Source organism: Parasteatoda tepidariorum, chromosome 6, assembly GCF_982258835.1.
Source record: "Parasteatoda tepidariorum strain Cologne lab strain chromosome 6, Ptep-v5.0, whole genome shotgun sequence".
Lineage (NCBI taxonomy): Eukaryota > Metazoa > Arthropoda > Arachnida > Araneae > Theridiidae > Parasteatoda > Parasteatoda tepidariorum.
In genome coordinates, this window is record NC_141760.1 from 14,301,162 (window position 1) to 14,321,784 (window position 20,623).

The 20,623-nt window shown below is 27.7% G+C and overlaps 1 protein-coding gene across 4 annotated transcripts in view; it reads right to left on the reverse strand.

Moving 5' to 3' along the window:
• The window catches only part of LOC107452712 (transcription factor E3), a 112,348-nt gene extending 98,727 nt beyond the window's left edge, over positions 1–13,621 (reverse strand). For 2 of the 4 annotated variants that reach the window (XM_016069279.5, XM_016069277.4), the window contains exon 1: positions 13,285–13,621. The gene's annotated coding sequence lies outside the window, so the exon portion shown is untranslated. The remainder of the gene's footprint in view (positions 1–13,284) is intronic. The other 2 variants (XM_087166578.1, XM_071178981.2) reach the window with 2 other exon arrangements.
• Positions 13,622–20,623: the final 7,002 nt, after the last annotated feature.

Here is a 20,623-nt window from a genome sequence, read left to right on the forward strand (position 1 = left end):
CCCCTATTAAAAAAGTAGTGGTACACATTAAGTGGATATTTTACTTCATTAGCTTTCACTTTTGCACAATAATTTGATATTAATTCGAAATAAATAATTTTTAAAGCATTAATACTTCATGATAGTGCATACATGTTGAAATAACGAAATAATTTTTAACACTTAATGGTGCATGACGTTTTGTCGAATGTTACTTCGATCATTATTATTTGATTTTATTTTTACATACATTACATTCATTTGTAATATTTTAAACACATTACATTTATTTTAAACACTAAGTTTTTGTTATCTTACCAATATTTTTTTAGAGTGTGTTACAATTGAGAAACAAAAACGAAGCACGCGTGACACCTACATTTAAAACAAAAAAGTAAAAATTTATAACAAAACTAAATTGAATATAAATTTTTTTACGATTTCGTGATCACCCAAAAATATAGTGGGAATTTAAGAGAAATGTATTACGAACAGGAAGAATCATGTTTTTTTAGATAAAAGTGTAAGATTAATGCGATTAATATATAAACGTTGATGATAATTGTTTTAATCATGAAAAAAAGAAAATTTCTTCATTCTGAGTACAAACGATTAATCTCTAAATCGTTTCATAACGATATGTTTGTAATGATTAAAACATTACGTAAGCACTCAGAGAAGGAGTTTGTGAATTGGTAACGGATTAATACGACCCATGCTTGTGTAAGACTCTAAATTCCCTGTATAAGAAAGAAATCCCCCATTATTCACAACAATTAATTCATTTAGGTAAAAATTATGCTTTGAAAAGTTCTTTTATACGCATGAGAGGATGCGAATGACTTATATTTTCTGACTTAAAAAGGGATACAAGATCATAAAAAATATACTTCTTTAGTTTTTTAACGTTCCCTAAGTTTGAAGCAGGTTGGTGTATGTGTAAATCGAAGTTGCTGATTCGATTTATTTATATTATTTGCTGAAATTGCTTTAATTTTACGCCATTTTAACTCTTTATTATTATTATTACCACGTTTATATCAACTTGCCTTCGCGTATGTCTGTTCGGGTGGAATTTTGTAATCGATTTTAAACTAACTTCCCGACTAGCTACAGACTTCAAATTTGGCACATTGTTCAGAATTGGATGACAATGTATGAAAATGAAGAGAAAGAAGACATACAAAGTAAATTAAAATTAAAGAAAAATTAATATTTTCGCGATTGTCTTTTGTTGTTGATTCAATTATTTCAAATTAGTGTCACATGTCAGATGAAAAGTTTTGTGTACAGTGAGTGAAAAAATTGTGATTTTGAAAGTGAGTACAAAAATAAAAAAATTCAAAATAAAAAGTAATATTTTTAAAAACCACGTTTTAGTAGTGGAGAATAATAATTAAGAAAAAAATTGAAAAACGAAAAACGTGGGGCGCATGAAATACATAACAGTAATGTTATATTAGTGTGTGTATGTGTGCTCTTGAGAATATGTGTATGTATATCAGTAATTGTAATTGTATCTGAATGTGGATCTGGAATATGCTTTCGTATATGCATATGTATGTGCATGTATATGTGGCTGTGCATGTGTATGAGTAAGAAAATGTGTATATGTACTGTTATGTATTTCATGCGCCCCACGTTTTTCGTTTTTCAATTTTTTTCTTAATTATTATTCTCCACTACTAAAACGTGGTTTTTAAAAATATTACTTTTTATTTTGAATTTTTTTTATTTTGAATTTTTTTATTTTAAACTGAGATTTTTTTAATTTTTAATTTTTATTTTATATTTTTAAAAAATTATCATTTTTTAATTATTATTCCTCACTACAAAAAACGTGGTTTTTAAAAATATATATTTTTATTTAGATTATTTTTCTGAGTCAAGAGTAGTCAAAACTACTACAAGACCACTACTAAAGTAATAGAACTTTTATTTTAAATTAGGGATACAAAAATCTTTATAGAAAAACAATACCTTTACGACTTTCATTAGTTTTATGCTGATGACAACCAAAACAATCTGGAAATGAATGAGGAGAAACTGGATCCTACCACGTGATTTTTCAGCCAATAAAAATACTCCGACAACAAAAATATTTTCACCTGACACGTAATAATTTGAAATAATGGAATCGACAACAAAAGACAATCTCGAAAATAATTATTTTTTTAAATTTTAATTTTATTTTACTTTGTATGTCTTTTTTCTCTTCATTTTCATGCATTGTCATCCAATTCTGAACTGTGTGCCAAATTTGAAGTTTGTAGCTAGTCGGGAAGTTAGTTTAAAATCGATTACAAAATTCCACCCGGACAGACATACACGAAGGCAAGTTTATATAAACGTGGTAAAATTAAAATAAAAGTAATTTTTTTAAAAACCACGTTTTTGTAGCGGAGAATTTTTGTTTTTCAAATTTTTGTATTTTATTTATTATTCTCTACTACAAAAACATGGTTTTTAAAAATAATATTTTTTTTATTTGATAATTGCTTATAATAAATTTTTATCATGAAATATCCTACATTTTGTTCGTGATTTATTTTTCTAATTAAGGAATGATTCAACCACAGAAATCGCAAAAAATAATTCGAAACTATTTTTTTAGAACGGAAAATAGTGTATGAATTACAAAAATGACATCTAAATATTTACAATTCAATTTACGATTAAATTAAAATTACTCAAAATTAGCGTCATTTCTTACAACTGAATATACATTTATATTTAATTTATTTTTTCTTTGTTCATTAAGATAGCGTATCACACTTCTCAAAGATTCAAGGTTGAAGTTACAGTATCTACCTTTGATTTTAAAATTCTAAGCCATAAAGCAATAAATAAATCAATAAATCAAAATAAAATTAAATAAAAAAAAAAAATAAATAAAAAACCAAGGACCTTTACGAACAGAATAATTATGACAATCACGGTTCGGTTCTAAAAGTATTCGTTCAGTAAACACAGTTAAAAGTTCTTATCTTACTGTTATATGAAAATATCAAACGATAACTTGTTTTTGACGATTTTTTTCATCTGAATTTATTTTGAGTTATACCGAGTAGGTTATATAAGAAAGGTAATTCCAATTGAAAGAAAAGGAAATGAGGTGAAAGGTTGCGGTTGAAGAATTACTTTTTTATGTATTTTTTTTCGAGATTTACAGTCACGTTCGTTTGTTTATATCTTTAAAGACCAACATACAAAGTGCAGAATAATGTGTATAATCTGTGCTAATAGAATAAGGACAACTGTACGCATTTGTATAAAATAGATATTTATAGTATTTTATTATGTCCTTGCCCAAGAATACATAAAATTGTTCGAAAAACACTACTTGTTGATTTTTAAGTCAATTTATTTATGGAATTTTTTTATTGCATTATGTGCAATAGATTCTATCAATTTACTTTACTTTCGTACCTATAATCAATACAAAACAATTTTATTTTTGCGAGTACAATGTTTTTTCAACTTTACGAAAAGTATTTTTTTAAACATTTTATTTTTAAATTTCTTTAAAATCCTTAAAGATTTCTTTTTTATATTACCAGAAACATATATCTTAAAAATTATTATGAGGAACGAAAATCTAGAAAATAAATAACAAAAAACGATTTGGTAATTTTATCACAATTTTTAAAGAAACAGTTGTTTTTCCCTTCTCTTCACATTTACTGTATAATTTATTATTATAATGTTTTTGTTTGAAAATAACTTTAAAAATCCAACTATTTAAAAATCAAAACAAAAATAAATTATTTTCGTGAAATATCAAATTCGAAAATTATTTAACCCTTCAATGTATTTTTATTATCATTATTATTATTATTGTAATAAACGCTGATTGATAACAACCGGGAAATGGATGTCGTTAATAGGAAAAATACAAAAACAAAAAGAAAAAATCGAAATTCGCAACACTTGCCGAAATGAAATAGTACTCAGATAGCAGACTAACAATGGAAATTGTCACAGATAAAAAAATAAACTTACCAAGATTGTAGTTTCTTTCATATACGATTAAATGATTTTGTTAAAATTAAAATTGGGCGAAAATTACTACTTAAAGATATATGAAGTTTTCAACATACATATTATCTCCATCGATATGCTTTTAAAAATTAATAACTTCTATCAATTGCATTTGAATTGCTTTATTATACACTATAAAAAACATATACGAAGGCAAAGTCAAAAGTAAGATCTACTTTTCTCTTCCCCACAAATACAAAAAACCATTTTCTTTCATAATATTTAAATTACTATAATTATATAAATATATATAATTAAAGTAATTAATTTATAACCGTATTTATAACCGTATTTATAACCGTTGTAATTTATAACCGTAATTATTTTTTAACCGTAATTAATAGTTAAAGCAATTTATTTATAACCGTCGTAGAATAGTTGACCCAATTTTTGGGTTTACGACTGCTAGTGTTCAACTCCGTAGCCTTGTAATTTTGAACCCAATCCAGAAGACAAAGAAACTCCTAGATCGAGTATTTGGAAAAATTTGCCTTCGTAGAAGACTTATTGAGGGAACTAACCCGTATTCTGCATTTTAAAAAGAAGAAAAAAAAGGGAAAAAAACATTTTTGTTTAGTGGAAGCTAAGCGCCTTATACCTACTTTTTTTTTAACGAAAGTAAAGCAATTGTGTAAAATATAAGATATATCATTACAAAAACGTTCAGAATTTAAAATTATAAAACTTTAATAGAAATAATTCGATTTTTGCATTTCTTCAAGAATCTGTTCATCGGAGAAAAAAGTAATTAAATCCGATTTTTTACGAAATTAATTCAATGGTCCAAAATTTAAGGAAGCATATAAAAGAAGCATTACATAAGAGTTCGAGCTTTAAAATTATATAAATACAATGCTAATAAAGTAATTGGATTTTTCTATTACAAAAATATAAAATTCTGTATATCGATGGCAAGAAACATTATGCGCTTTTATTACTAAATTAATGCAATAATAGTGCAAAATTTAAGGAAACAAATCTAAGAATCATTAAAAAAATATTTAACCCTAAAATATAATAGAAGATAAGCGGATTTTCACATGTCTTAAATAAACATTTCTCTGTACCAGAGGAAATGGTGTGCCCAATATTTTTACAAAGCAATAGTGAAAATTGTGAAGAAACAATAAAAGAATTATTAAATAAACATTTAACCTTTTAAATGATATATGAATATAACAGAAAAAAATTGGAGTTTTGCTTTTTTTCAAAATCAATATTTCTGTGTTTCGGACGCTGAAAGCCTTATGACCATATTTTACAAAATTAATAGAGCAAATTAAAGAAATCAACCAGGGCAACATTAAAATAAAAAAGTGTGGAATAATCGTTCAACTGTTTCACCTTTTACCTCTAATACACAGATTTATCTCATTATCACTTTTATAAATGATATGAAATATTTCCGATTCCTGGTAACTCAGCATATATGAAATGAAGAGTGACATTTTCCCTTTGTAAAACAAACCCTTAACGAGGAATATTTCTTAATTGACAACTAAGAATCATTTAAAGAAGAACAAGACAACAAAAAGAGGAGAGAGAAAAAAGAAGAAGAAAAAAAAAAAAACGAAGGAAAACGTGCTAATGTCATAAAAAAGAACAAAATAAGTTGTGCGTGTTGCCAAAAGCCATCTAACAACTTTCCCCCCTTTCTTTCTGTTCATTGTACAGGTGAGGAAATAAGCAGATCCACCATTAAAAAAAGAATAAAAAATGAAAGATTATTTTATTTTTATTTGCTATTATGTGTGTCCTTCTCAAAGTTTATTTCCTATTGAAGTATTCAGGAAGCGATTGAATTAACTAGAAAGAGTGGTAGGTAAAGGATTCAATTTTTGGAATATATTTCATATTTGGATAAAGTTTGCCTGAATACGTTCTTTTTCCTTCTTTTTTATATAAATAAATGTAAAATATTATGATCGTGAAAAGAAATGTATTATCTTTAAATAAAATGTGATTTCGATAAAAAAATTAGAATGTTTGTAGATGGACTTTTCGAATGATCTTTTACGATGAAATATTATTTTATTAATATTTCTCGGAATGCAGTTATCTTTGTCACTTATCTAGTTTTTTCTTCCTTCATTTTTTTTCTAATTTTAAACTCTTATTGTAATACAATATGCTGAAATTTCACATTAAGAAACGCGATTTTTTAAAATTATTTTAACCCTTTAATTTAAAGCCTTATCCTTTATAAAGCAACTAAGCTTCAAATCAGAAAAAAATGAAATTTTTAATAATAACAGCACAATTATACATATAAAAAAATCCTAAAAATTAAATTTGTTGAAAGTTATGAGTTTAAAGTTACTCAAAAATAAAAAAAAAAACATTTCATTGTATGAATACTGTTTTGTAGGAACTATTACGTAGAAATTATAACTACTCCAAATAATTTTAATAAATAAATTATAGTTTGTATTCTTAGCATGTAAAAGCGCTAATTTGAAAACTGTGTTTATAATCCACAAACACCCTTATTATATAGATTACAATGAAGTGATAACTCTTGTATATTATGTAAGGTGATGTGTCGTATATTATGTATATTACGTAATCTTGTATATTATGTAAGGTATTGTGTAATATTATGCAAGGTAAACATACATTAATCTTTAACCGCTTCACTACTGAAGTATACAATATAGTATATATGTTACAGTGAATGACTAATACTTTTAAGTATACATACGTGGCCCTCAGCTTTTAACTAAGTAAAAGAATATAAATATTCAAATGTTAAATTTTACATAAAGTAAGAACAAACATGCATATTGTTATATAATAAACTATTTAAATACAATGATGAATAGATATAATAATTATTTAGAAAAAAAATATTTTTTATATAATACGAAGTTTTAATTAAGTACAATGCAATACTGCAATAAATCTCAATTTGAACTATTTTAAAAATGCAAACCAAGCAAAATAAATAATTATTGGAAATAATCTAACATTAACTATAAAAAAGATGTTTAATACCTTCGGGCATTTAATACATTTCAAAATTATTGAGAAGAAAAACATAAGAAATTAAAGTTATTAAATGTATGTATGCCCTTTAATATAAAACAATTGATTCATTTTATTTTTTATGTAATTAAAATACATTTATAAATATTACTAAATGGATATAAAAATTAAATACTCATAATACTATGCGATTTGATTTGACTACTACGCTGTCATAAATCATACCATGGTATACATACGTGGACCGCGATGTTCTTGACTGTATTATTTTTAAATATTAAGTAATATAAATTTTAAGCTAATTAAAATTAAAATTTAATATAAATTTTAATTAACTTTTAATTAAAATTAAAATTTTATATAAATTATAATATAAATTTAGCGAGTCAAAAGAAAAAAATTATTTTCAGAATAACTAAATTATATAATATTTACTACATTGCGCAATGTCTGTGTAATTTAGAAGTAAAAATATTAAAAAGACCAATTTTTGTCGAGTTGCATTATGTCGGACACATAAGAGATTAAAGGCAACTAAATGTATTATAAATTAAATTTGCATTGATTTTTTTTTCTTTAAAGTTAGTGAATTAGAAAATGCCTTCAATAAATAAATAAATAAATATTTTCAGAAAGTATACAAAGTATATGAAAAATAAAATAACCATTTTTTTAATGATGTAACATGTCAGAATATAAAGCAGGCTACGAATAACAATTGAAAAGTTTAGTGGTGGATGAAGCAGGTTAGTGACATTTTCAGAGGTATTTACTAATCAAGGGAAATAACGTAAAGTTGTCGTATCAATATGGGTATGTTTAACATAACATAATTGTTTTTACTTTCATTTTAATTTAACATAAATTATCCACGTTAATTTTGAATATGCTTGCATTATTTTTTATTTTATTTTAAATAAGGTAGTGGTAAATAAATTGAGGCAAAGAATTATTCGCCCTGGTTACAAATAAATCTATAATAAAATAATTCCGATATTAATTTTTTTCTCTCCTTATCCCCATTGTAACCAGTTTTAAAGTGTCCCTTACCAGCTTCGTCCACTAAGCTCCTCAATTATCACAAAACAATTTTTTTCTTCGTTTTAATTCTTTGGAAAACATCTTTTGACGGTAAAAATAAATAAAAATAACTGAATGATGCAAAATGTAGTCGCAATAGATAAAAGTATATATATATGTGTGTGTGTGTAAAAACATCTCGGACCATAAAAAGGTTACAATCTCTAATCACAAATTAAATTTACCTTGATTTTTTTCTTTTGTAAAAACTATTGAATGAGACAATGTCATTAAAAACAAATTACAAAAAAGTGAAGGTTATGCCAACAGATTGTAAAAAAAAGTTTCAATTTTCAACTCAGTTTTTGTGCGTAAATATGTATGAGTCTTCTTCCTCTTACCTTGAATGTAATCAACAAAGTTTAAATAAAATAAAAGATACGCGGAAGTTTTAAGGATCATAATGCTTTATTTGTAACGCAAAGATAATAAAATCATAAATAAAGGGCTACAATGTAAAATATGATAATTTACAAAAGTTGGAACATAAATTCACCTGTACATTTTAAAATCAGCATCTTAGGTCTCAAATCGAATAAGATTTAAAGACAATGGGTTTGTCTGCCGCAACTCGAAGCTATTGTAACCCGTCTCTAATATTTTCAAATTCGAGAAGTTTATTGTTATACGGCTGTTAATCTCTTAATGGTTTAACAATAATTGCCAAATTTCAAATATTTCTCTCACAAAATTATACTGCAGTAAAGAAAAGTTAAAATCTTAAAGAATAATATAACATACAATTCACGATTTTTGTACAAATTTTAGGAATATTGACTGTTCTAGTTAAAATGCACTCATCAAATTCTCGATTTCTAAATATGTATTTAATATAAATTTTTATTTTTATGAAAAAGTGACAAATAATAATTATCGGTAAATGTTTTGCATTAATTTTGTTTCTAAAATATTTAAATTTTAAACAATAATCCGTTCGAGGGGGTGTGCCAACGTCTCCTATAACTGGAAGCCTCCACACGGTTTCTCTTAAGTAGTCTGATCTGACCATTATGAAGGTAAACCAGTTTACGAAAGAGCCATTTAATACAAAATCTAGTAAGAATAAGAAAGTGGTAGCTAATATATGTCTAAAAATTTGTTTAATTTATGAATATAATTGATTTGTTTTATTTACTTGTCAACCAATACAGATTCCGTTCTCAAATATATATGATAAATTTCTCTCCAGTACTTTTAAAATAGAATTAGGGTTCATGTGCACAACTGGTTCACTTTTTAAACAGTGTGCGCAAACTTCTTTCTGATGTAGGAAGTGATATCTAGAAATACTGCACTATTTGTTGGGGTGCACCCACACTTAATTTTTTTTTTAAATGACAGAATTAAAAGATAATGAAAAAAAAAATCTGAAATTTTGAATTGGGCATTTTAGTTTTTAACGCGCCAAACCTATGACAAAAAATTATGAAGCGGGAATTTCTAATTTTGGCAATCACTTTTGAAGCTTTTAAGTTGTGTCCATTTCATAGTTAATTCAAGTAACTGGTCGATCACGTTTTCAGAGATTATCGTCGGATTTCAGCGTATTTCTCAAAATCCCAGTCTTTTTCACACGATATTATGACAAACAACTCGCGACTTTCGAATCGTGCAAATCACAATCACGTGTAACTTGCTTTAATTGTGTCAAGTTTATCGTTAATCCAAGTGGCTATTTTTCTATCGTTAAGCACTTTATTACAACGCGTTTCCATATGTGGTTTTGAAATTATCGATATTTTTAAAATAGATTAAAATGACATTCGAATCGTGCATTTATATTTGTGTCTATTGTAAATCTAAGAGATTTTTTTTTATCGTTCTTACACCAGTTATTGTTAAGCTTTTTTTTTTTTTCAAAAAGCCTGATAATTCTAATCCGGTATTATAACGACTAGAAATTTTCGGAACAGGCATTTTATTCACGTGCTTCATTTGTGCCGATTCCATCGGCAATCCATGTTATTTTTAAATTGTTTCACTTATTTATTTTTATTTTATTTATTAATTTTTTTGCAGTTGTTACTACTGATTTTTTGCTGTTTTTTTTTTTTTTTAAATATTGGTATTTTTAATGTCATATTATTACAAAACGCGAAATTCAAAGCTGGGTTTTTAAACTGCTTATGGTTTTTGATCTTTGTTTCGAATTTCTTGTAGCTTAAAAAAGTGCTAAAAATACTATTTTAAGATTTATCATTCATAAAATCTCTTATAATTCACTAAATATAAATTCCTGTTATAATAAAAGTTAAAAATGTACTGAACTGAATGCGAACTGAATGTTGAATCTTATTTGAAGCTAAAAAGCGTTTGTTTCATTTGAAATCAATCATTTTAGACCTAATACAATTTCTTTAATTCAAATATGTAATTTGCATTTATCTTGCTCTATAAAATATATTTATCTATATTTTATTTTTTACTTTCATTCAAGAACATTACAGTTAATTTATTTTAAATAACAATTTTTTTGCTACATTGTGTAATAAAAAAAACATCACTTTTTCCAAATATTTCTGTTTTTTTTCTTCAGGTAAATCTATTTTTTGACAAAATTGAGATATTTTTATTTTGAAAAGTATCAGTTTGGTATTTTTCAGTCTTATATGAGTTTAAATTTTTAAAAAAATTAAATTTTATGCAAATATATTACTAAATTGACTGATAAAAAGTATTGTGTCTGAAACACAGATGATTATATTAAAATTACCATAATTTCCGCCAACATGTCTGAATAAAGTAGACCTTCATTTAAAAAACTTGCTTTATCTAAATCCCGACTTTCCATCGAAATTATTAATTCTTTATAAATAATTATTAAAATAAAATTAAAATAAAATGTTTTTTTTTGAAAAAAGAATTTACACGGTGATTCTGCTTTATATTATAACTTTAAAAAATGTGTGTTTACTTTAAAAAATTTGTGTTAACTTTAAAAAATTTGTGTTTATAATAGCGCCCTATGAACCTTATAAACGCGCTTATAAACCTTGCGAGTGGGGGGAGGGGGTTCGCACATAAATCTGTGTTCGCTACTGGAACTGATTCAATCTAACAAAAAAAAAAAAAAAAAAAAAAAGAAGCAAACTGTGATAAAACAATCTTAGAAACCAGTTATAATACTGATTTTATTGTGATCTGCAGCGCTGACGCAAAGGTTGAAAAAAACGGGACATTGATCCAGGGTATAGAGCAAAATTGAAAATTTTGTTACTAGCCAATGAGCTGTTGTATCATTTTTGACAATGGCCACTTCTCAAAACACGTGGTCTCCTTTTTTAAGAACAGAGCATTTTAAACGAAAAAAAAAACTGTTGATATTAATAATATAAAGCATTTCCCGAAATACAGTAAACGCTACAAGATTAAGTTTTAAAATGGAGAAAATTTTAAAAATCAAGCGTTAAATAAAGTCATATTTACATATTATAAAATATTTTATTAAATCCATATTTATTTCCCTTTTTTTTAAAAATAAAATTCACTAGGTATGTATTTTAGACGAAATATGTGGCGATTTTCAGACAATTTTTTAATCGCCATTTATTACATTTAGTCGCCCTGTGGCTGGTTATAATTATCGGGGATTAATTGATTAAGTAATGGAAAGGGAGAAAACGTCAGGATTTGTAGCTCTGGATATTAATAACTTTTGATAATAAGTCTTAACACAAAAATTAAATTTTTTTTAAAGAAAATAATTAGAAAATATAGTTATATTTGTTTGAAATTGTTGAAGAAATTGTGCCTATGTAAGTGGGAACTTTATTTAATACTCTAACGGTTACCCTAAAAAACCCTAGAAGGCTTTGCTTATACCAGGTTTACGGAAAATAATTAACTTATTACTGACACAAATATTAAAAATTCAAAAGATATGTTGTAAATTGTGCAAGTACATGGAGAAAAAGTTTCAAATTAAAGTTTTTGGAATCAAAGAAGCATTTATAATTAATTAGATACCGTTTAACCGGTGCTATAACGTGTTGGCGACAACTCGGAAAAACAGTCGCCAACATATAAATCCTATAACCGATAAGTACCGTTTCACCTTTTTAATGTGAACGCAATTCTTGTCTTAGGAGCGAATAACAAAATTTTTACACAAATAATGTTGTAACCATATATCAGTTTTTCAATTTCATAATTATAAATAATTAGTGACTTGTAATATATTTGGCAAATAATTTGGTAAAAATTTAATTTTTTTATGAAAAATAAAATTTTATTTTGATTAAAAAATGCTTAAGTAAATTTCTTTAAAAAATATGAATGTAAAATCGATTCCATGAGTCGATTATTTTTGATGTAACTTAAAAATCTATCTGCATGCTAAAGCAGTAAAGCAATAAATATGGTAAATGTATACTTTTTCATTTTTGATTAATGTAATATTATTAATGTAATACTTTTCGACAGTCTATAAAACCACTATCATTTTGGTAACTTTTGAAAATGAAAATACCTAAAAAAAATTTATGCAATAGTACTCATACTAAATTATTTATAATTATAAATAATTGCAATCATATTTATAATTATAATTATTGGTTAAAAAAATTGTTTTAATCAAATTTAATATTTGTACTCATGTAAAAGATACGATAACATAAAAATAAATTATCAAAAATTATTGTACGCACATTCAACAACAATTCTTCGATCCAAATAAATATCTTATTTAATAATACAAAACGCAAAATTTGTATACTTGATTATAAAATCTGGCAGTACTAAACTTAATGACACGATTAAATACTTTACGTTATATATATCTAAAATATGAACCAAAATAAACCTAAAAATTATGTATTTTTAATTACATTTATTTATTTATAATTTTTTTGTTTAATCATGCTTATAATTAAAATTAACTATTATTAAAAAACAACATTTATTATTATAATTTCTACTAGGAATAATGTAAAGGCTGTGGAAGCGTAGTCACATAGTCAATTACATTTCTCCGATTCAATATAGCTTCCTTACATTCCACGAAAGTTACAAATGAGGAGATGGCAACGTGAAATAAAATATCCGTACTTATTTACGAAAACTGGCAACGCTAAGCATAATTTAGTAGTAGTACACAAAATGCAATCAATCCAGTGTCCAGAATAAATTTTTATACAGTATAAAAGCCCTTTAAAATTTAATTTCAAAATAAAATACTAATAAGATAAAAAATGCACTCACCTCGGAAACAAATAGATTAAAAATCTGCCCCTGCCTTAGCCGGCGTAATTTCGGAAAGGACTGCACCAGGGACAGATAAAAGCGAATGAATTTCAGATAACATTATATTCTATACGCAAATGATAATATTATCTCACGAATTTCGAATCAAGACACGGTGTTTGCAAAACCACTATTGTTCCTTTTCGCACTTTTCAACCGATGAGAATGAAGTTTTCTGAATGAACCAGCCGACACGAGGAAAAAAAAGAAAAGACCGAACACCAGCCTTTTCTAGAATGGTTGGAAAAATTCTCTTTTACTCTCTCTCTCTCCTCTCGCAAGCTCCAATCTCTCTTCTTTTTTTTCTTCTATTTTCCCTTTAACCAAATTCTATAGGTCACTGGGAATTCAGTATGACATGAATATCATATTTCTACCTGGCGGCGTCCAATCGAACTAAAATACGAGAAGTTTTCTATTAAGTTGGGTCATTGATTAAAAAAAAGAAGAAAAAAAATTATCTCTAGGGGTCAGCGGATCATTAAAATTGTAAAAATGATTTTTTTTCATTATTAATATTTAATTGTGTATATGCTGAAAACTTAATTATTTTTGTGCAAACTAAAGATGTTAAAGATATTTAATATGTAAAATTTCATGAAAATATATTGAAAATTTAGTGAGATAATCTTTAATTAAAAATAGCACCGTGCGCAACAATTTTTTTAAAAATAATTTTAAATATTAAAATGCTTTGATCACAAATTATGTTTAAGCGTGAATGTTGCATGAAATTATCTTATTAAATCAGAATTTTTTTTTTTTTTAATTTTAGGAAAGTTTTAAATTTAATTGTTTATCTTTGTTAATACATATTTTAAAAACCTTTTTTAGTAACATTAGTTTTAACAAAAATTGGTGTTACTAATGTAAAAAAAAAAAGTAACTTTGTTCAAAAATTGAAACTATTTTAAACATTTTGCAGTGTTAAAGGTTCTTTTTTAATTGGATATGCTTAGCTAGGTTTCTTAAATCGTTATCTTCGTCATTAATTTAAAAAAAATTATTTTATTAATTAATTGTTATTAAATTATTATTATTAAAATTTAATTATTTTGTACATGTGTGGCTAACAAATAAAAAAATAGATTTCATGCATCAAAATTTAAAGAAAAAAACGAAATTTGTTTTATAGATTTACAATCTCTTTAAAAAGTATCGATTTTCGTACAAGAAATTTGTTTCATATCTTAACTTAATTAAGTGTAATTAAAAGCATTTGAATAAGTATTTTTATTATTCAAATTTTATTAAAGACAAAATATTCTCAAAATATAGTTAATTAATTTTGATTGTTATGCATCATCAAACATAACTGATTATTAACTAATACAACGTTCATAATTTAAGAAAATAGTTAAAGTTCTTTTTTTTTTCGTAACAAAATTTGATAACTGCAGTGTTGGCACGGGCGACTAAATAAGTGACGACTAAGAGTATTCAAAATTTTTTAAAACAACATAAAAATTGGCAACTTTTCAAGTTTTTTTAGGACGAAGGTAAGTAACATAATAAGCTCAGGTAAATTTTTCCTCTGGTCTCTGGTGGTACTGAGTGGTAGATTGTTCGTTCCCTGGTTCAGGTCCGTCTTATAAACGGGCTGAGATGCGAGTGTATATGAGGTCGTATTCTTGGCCATAGATGATGCCACTGTAAAAACAAGAAATGCGCCCTCAGCCTTAAATTCGCTTAGTTTCACCAAGCAGGCCTGCTGATATTGGTAAGTCGCATTAGAAACAGCAACATAAGCTCAGGTTCTGTCATGCGGGTTTCCAAAATGGAGTTCAATCCAATAATAAGACTCTTAAATTTCTCACAATTCTTAAGAGTACCCGTGAGAGAAACTGTTCATGGCAAATTCTCTTTCAGCTCCATTGATAGTTCAAAATTTCAAATTTAGAAAAAAGTGAATTCAGGTAAACACAGAGTAAGCCACAAAGTTTAAAATGCTGGATAAATGTTATCAAAATGGAAACAAATTATTGCACTGTAACTTAGACGCCGCGTTATCCTAAGCAATCCTGTCACATTTTGTTTACATTTACATATGTTGAAGAAACAAAATAAAAGAACCTTTTTTTCTGCATTTCAAACTTCTTAATTTTAGGCTTATCTGAATTCACTTTTCTCTAAATTTTTGTTACTTATGCCACTACCAGCAGCCTCCTTGAAATCAAATGAATTTTTAAGGCAGAGAGGGTGCTTTTCGTGTTTTTCAGCGGAGCCAATGGCTAATAATATGACTTAAGCCACACACACGTCACACCCCGTTTTACACAGGGGACCCAATCAAACTACATTCATTCATACACAGACCGTAATTTGGACCTGAACCAGAAAAAGATCAATCTACTATTTAGGGCCCCTAAAGGTATTTTATTTTATTTTATAACCGCCGTTGTACAGCCGACCCAATTTTGAGTTTGCAACAACTAATGTTCTACTCCGTAGCCTTTGAATTTTGAACTCAGTCCAGAAAACAAAGGGAACTCCTGGATCGAGTATTTAGAAAACTGTGCCTTCTTGGAAGACTTTTTGAGGGAATTAACCAGAGTTACATGTAGGGGAAAGTAAGAAAATCTACCACAGTTAGCCTGATGACAAGGGATCTCTAACCCATGATCCGTCTACCACTAAGGATATTTTACGTCAGCACTATAGTCGGTGCGAGCAGGATGCGGATTTCATATCGGCCAGTCATAGCTGGGATTCGAACCCTGTTCACCTCATTGGAAGGTGAACGCTTTATCTCATCTCCAGAGCCATCAGGTTTCTAATGGGAATTTGTGACTGACAGATTTAACAGTCTCCATTTAATATAGGAATATTCTCCGACCAACAGGATTCGAATTCTAGTTCTTACGAACACGAGTCCAACATCCTACCAACTAGACTATCTCGGCGTTCTCTAAACTTTAAAATATTTATGCAGATAATTTGCCATGAAGAATATCTCTCGTGATATAGCGTTCAAAGTTTAAGAATGTTGTTTAGTCGATCTTTATTAATATTGAAATGTTATTTTACAAAAATATCACACCGTCCAATGAAGAAACCTCTATGTGACGCGAGGGCGACTATCTTGGTTTGAAAAGTTTTGTATGAATAACATATCCTTTCCACTGCTGAAGTATTAAAGAATATTAAAAAAAAATTTTATAGTCCAAATTTTTATTTTACTGCCATAAGTTATAAGATAAACAAAATAGGAATTATACTGCCAGGGTGCTAATAATTTTAGGTATACATACGTGGACCTCAGTAGAAGAATATAAATATTTCAAATGTTAAATTCTACTTAAAGTAAGAACAAGCATGCATATAGTTATATTACGGACTATTTAAATACAATGATGAATAGATATAATAATTATTTAGAATATTTTTTTAAAAAAATTTCGAAGTTATTTTTACAATGAAACGCAATACTACATGCAATACCAGGGCATAATTGGATGAAATCTCAGTTTCCAAACTATTTTAACTATGCAAAACCGCGCAAAATAAATAATTATTGAAAAGAATCAAACATTAACTTTAAAAAAAATAAATAAATAAATAAACTCAGTGGCACGACAGCCCATAGAGGGCCAAGGCCTACTGTGCCCATCTCACTTTTCTTGACCTTGGACTCTGGGGTGCAGGAGCAGATGTTCCAGTCAAGTGGTCAGCCGAACGCTGTACCCCCAGTGTTTGGTTACCAAGCATGCTTGGTACTCATTTATCGACCCACTGAAGGGATGAAAGGCTGAGTTTCTTGCCCGGCCCGAGGATCGAACCCAGTACCTGTGGCATGGGAGGACGAAGCGCTACCATTCAGCCACCGGGAGTCTCAAAGATTAACTATAAAAAATAATAATACTCGAGGGTAAAATTTCATAATTATAAAACACACACACACACAAAAAGTAAAACTCATTAGATATATGTATGTACCTTAATGTAAAACAATTAATTAAACTACACATAAAAATATATCTAAATAGATATAAAATTGAATACTCATAATATTATGAGATTTCAGTTCACTACTACGCTGTTATAAATCATACCATGGTACATGTATGTGGACCTGCATGTTCTTGACTGTATTATTTTTAAAAATAAATATAAATTCAAAAGCTTCATATTGATCCTAGAACTTCTAAGTCAAAAGAAAAAAACTTATTTTCTGAATAACTAAATTATATAATATTTAAAATTAGTTATACTTTCGAGCACATGGATTTGGTGTCATTTTTCGAAAATCACATCTGTTTATGCGGAACTCTACTCAAATAACTTACACATTCTTCGTCGATTGCGGAATCCCCAGAAAGCATAAATATCCACGAATTTGTCTCAGTGAAGGTAAAACTATAAATTTTCTAATAGCGTGTTTTAAGAAGTGAAGGTTCACATATTTGGACCGAGGTAATGAAGAAGTTATTGGTAAATAAAAAATAGAATGAGAAAACAGTTTTGATACCCCTTTTAAAAGAAATCTATGATAGTGGAAAGCATTTATGAAATTCAGTTATTATTCCAACACGAGAATCCTTATTCACAAATGCAGATATAGTACATTCTCAGAGATCGCAGTGTCTTGGGAAGCATTTGAAATGGTAGTCAATTTATTTTAACTACCAGGAATATTGGCAATTTAATGAAAAATATGCAATTATAAAATTGCGAACGGTGATATTTTAAAAATAAACCAAAAATTAAAAATGAAATATTTTATTAACTTCAAACTAAATTAAAACGCATGCTTGTTAGTTCAAAGTAAATTTGTGTCTACTTTTTATTTTTTTATTGAGATCAAAGCACGTGGCTTCTGAAGCTAATATAGTAAGTTGCAGAAAGAAATATCTACTTAGCATAAATAAATATGTACTACAAGTATTTTTTTTTTACACAGATGAGCCACTTTTTGTGGCTGGTCTTTAATGGGGTAACATTTATCTTGAATTAGGAAAATGCTCGTATCCGCCATACATGTAAATAAAGCGAATATACATTTACCAACACAATACATTTAAATAAAGTGATCATTTAATATAAATTAAAAAGTAGAGTGGACGAAGGGACATTATGGTGAGACTTGTATTGTTGGGAATGCCATGCACGTATGTATGCCATAAATAAGTTTTAGGAATTTTTTAGATTACTTCTATTGAAAGCTCTGAGAAAAAGAAATGATGGCAAGGCATAAGCTCATTTACTCACTAAAATTGCACTCGGACCTTCCATCTCCTTCAAATATATGAAATTATCGATGCATTCTTTTCTTTAATCTAAATTGGCAGTTAAAAAAATATTTTAAATTTAAATGAATCGCTACTTTATAAATAAGCGTCATGACGTTCAAAAACTGTCTCGGTATATTCTGAGACACGTCACAGGATATTCCTTAGCTTGAGACAATAGAGCTCAATAATCTCAGGAAATTCCACATTATGAGACAATATATTTCATTTCCTGAGACAAGCTTTATTATGTCGTTAAATTCAATATCAATCTATTGTTTCATGATAACCTGAGATAGTCTAGTTTGATGTGGACATTCATATACGTTAGCAGACAGACTTTGATCTTCTCACTCTTTTACATGCAATAGCAGGTAGCAGATTCGCACATTCGTGAGATCATAGAAAATAAAGAAAATTTGACGATGGATCGTTGGCGACCGAATCAACTTGAAAGCTTATAAAGAAGCCTCTCATAGACAAGTCACGAAAATCTCAACTGAAAATGAAATCGAATACCAAACTTATTTATTTCCCGGTAAAAAAAAAACTAAAAGTTATTTTGAGTAATATTTCAACTGATACTGAAATGAATGAAATAGATACAGCTTTGATCAAGGAAAATTTCAAACCTCAAACAAATGACGAGATTCACAAATGAAAAAATGCCATTTTTAGTAGGACTCTGCCAAAACTGAGAACAACAAAAATATTTATGAACTTAAATATATGATACGCCTTAGCATCAAAGTTGAGAATTTGAATATAGAGATCTCCATGGAATGACTCAATGCTTCCGGTGCCAAGGTTTAATCATGTTCAAATATCCTCTCATCATGCGCCAAAATGTAAGAAATACGGTTGCGAGCACTGGAAATACAAATATGAAAAACCCAAAGGAAAAACCAACGAAATGTGCAAATTGCGGAGAAGCACATCCATCTACCTTCAAAGAATGTGTTAAATTTCCTATAAAGGATGATAAATCCACAATCAGGAACTCGAAAGCAAATCACCGTAGGTAAATCTTTCGCAGATGCACTTCAAACCAACATATTTAATCAAATAAATACATTAAAGAATGACAGTCATTGAGGATGCAAAAGAAGCTTTTCATGAACTTAGAGATCTTGTTAACTTTGTAAAAATTAGTAACCGTCTCGAAATATTGAGAACCTTCACTGGTTCAAACCTGGTAAAAAATGGCGACAGTAATGTATATCAAGAGCAATAAAAAAACTCCCTTGCAAATGATTGGTTCGAATGCAAACGATTTACTCTATAAGAATTTAGAATTTAAAAATTTTATAGCTGAACAAGATCCGGACATCATAATTGTCACAGAAACACACTTAAACCAAAATATTTAAATCAAGATTACAAATTATAATATTTATAGATGTGATCGTAATTATAGAGGAGAAGGAGTTGCAGTTCTCGCCAAAAATAGCCTTTATACTGCTGAATACAACAGTAACAAAAAGAGATGGTTACTCGCAAATTTCCATTGTTCTTAAATAACAATCAAAAATTCGTTGACAATCAAAAACTTAAAATCATCGGCATTTACAATTCGACCAAAACATAACCTCCCCTCAAAGTGATATAATAAATCTGTTTCCTTCTGATCTTAAAACCATTGTTGTTGCCAATTTTAATTCGATACATACTTCAAGGGTATGTTTTTATACGAACAAAAATAGCAAAATTCTAAAAAGGCAGATAGATCATTTATCCTTTCGTGTAACCTTCTAAGCCTTCATGTCTCAGAAAATCGAAAGCATAGACCCGACATTCTTGACTTTGCTAATCCAAATGCTGATATCCCATCTGTTGTCTGTGTATTTAATGAACTGTCTTCTGATCATCAACCAGTTTGATTTAAAATCGACACTTTCTTGGCAAAAGAAAAAAGGGAAAATTTCGAAAACAGATTGGAGATTATACCATAATATCGTGCAAAGAGACGAACATATTAATGTTACTGATAAACTTAACAACCTATCCTTAATTGATAATTGCATTTCCAATCTTCAATCTATAATTATGGACTTCTATAATAATGCAAC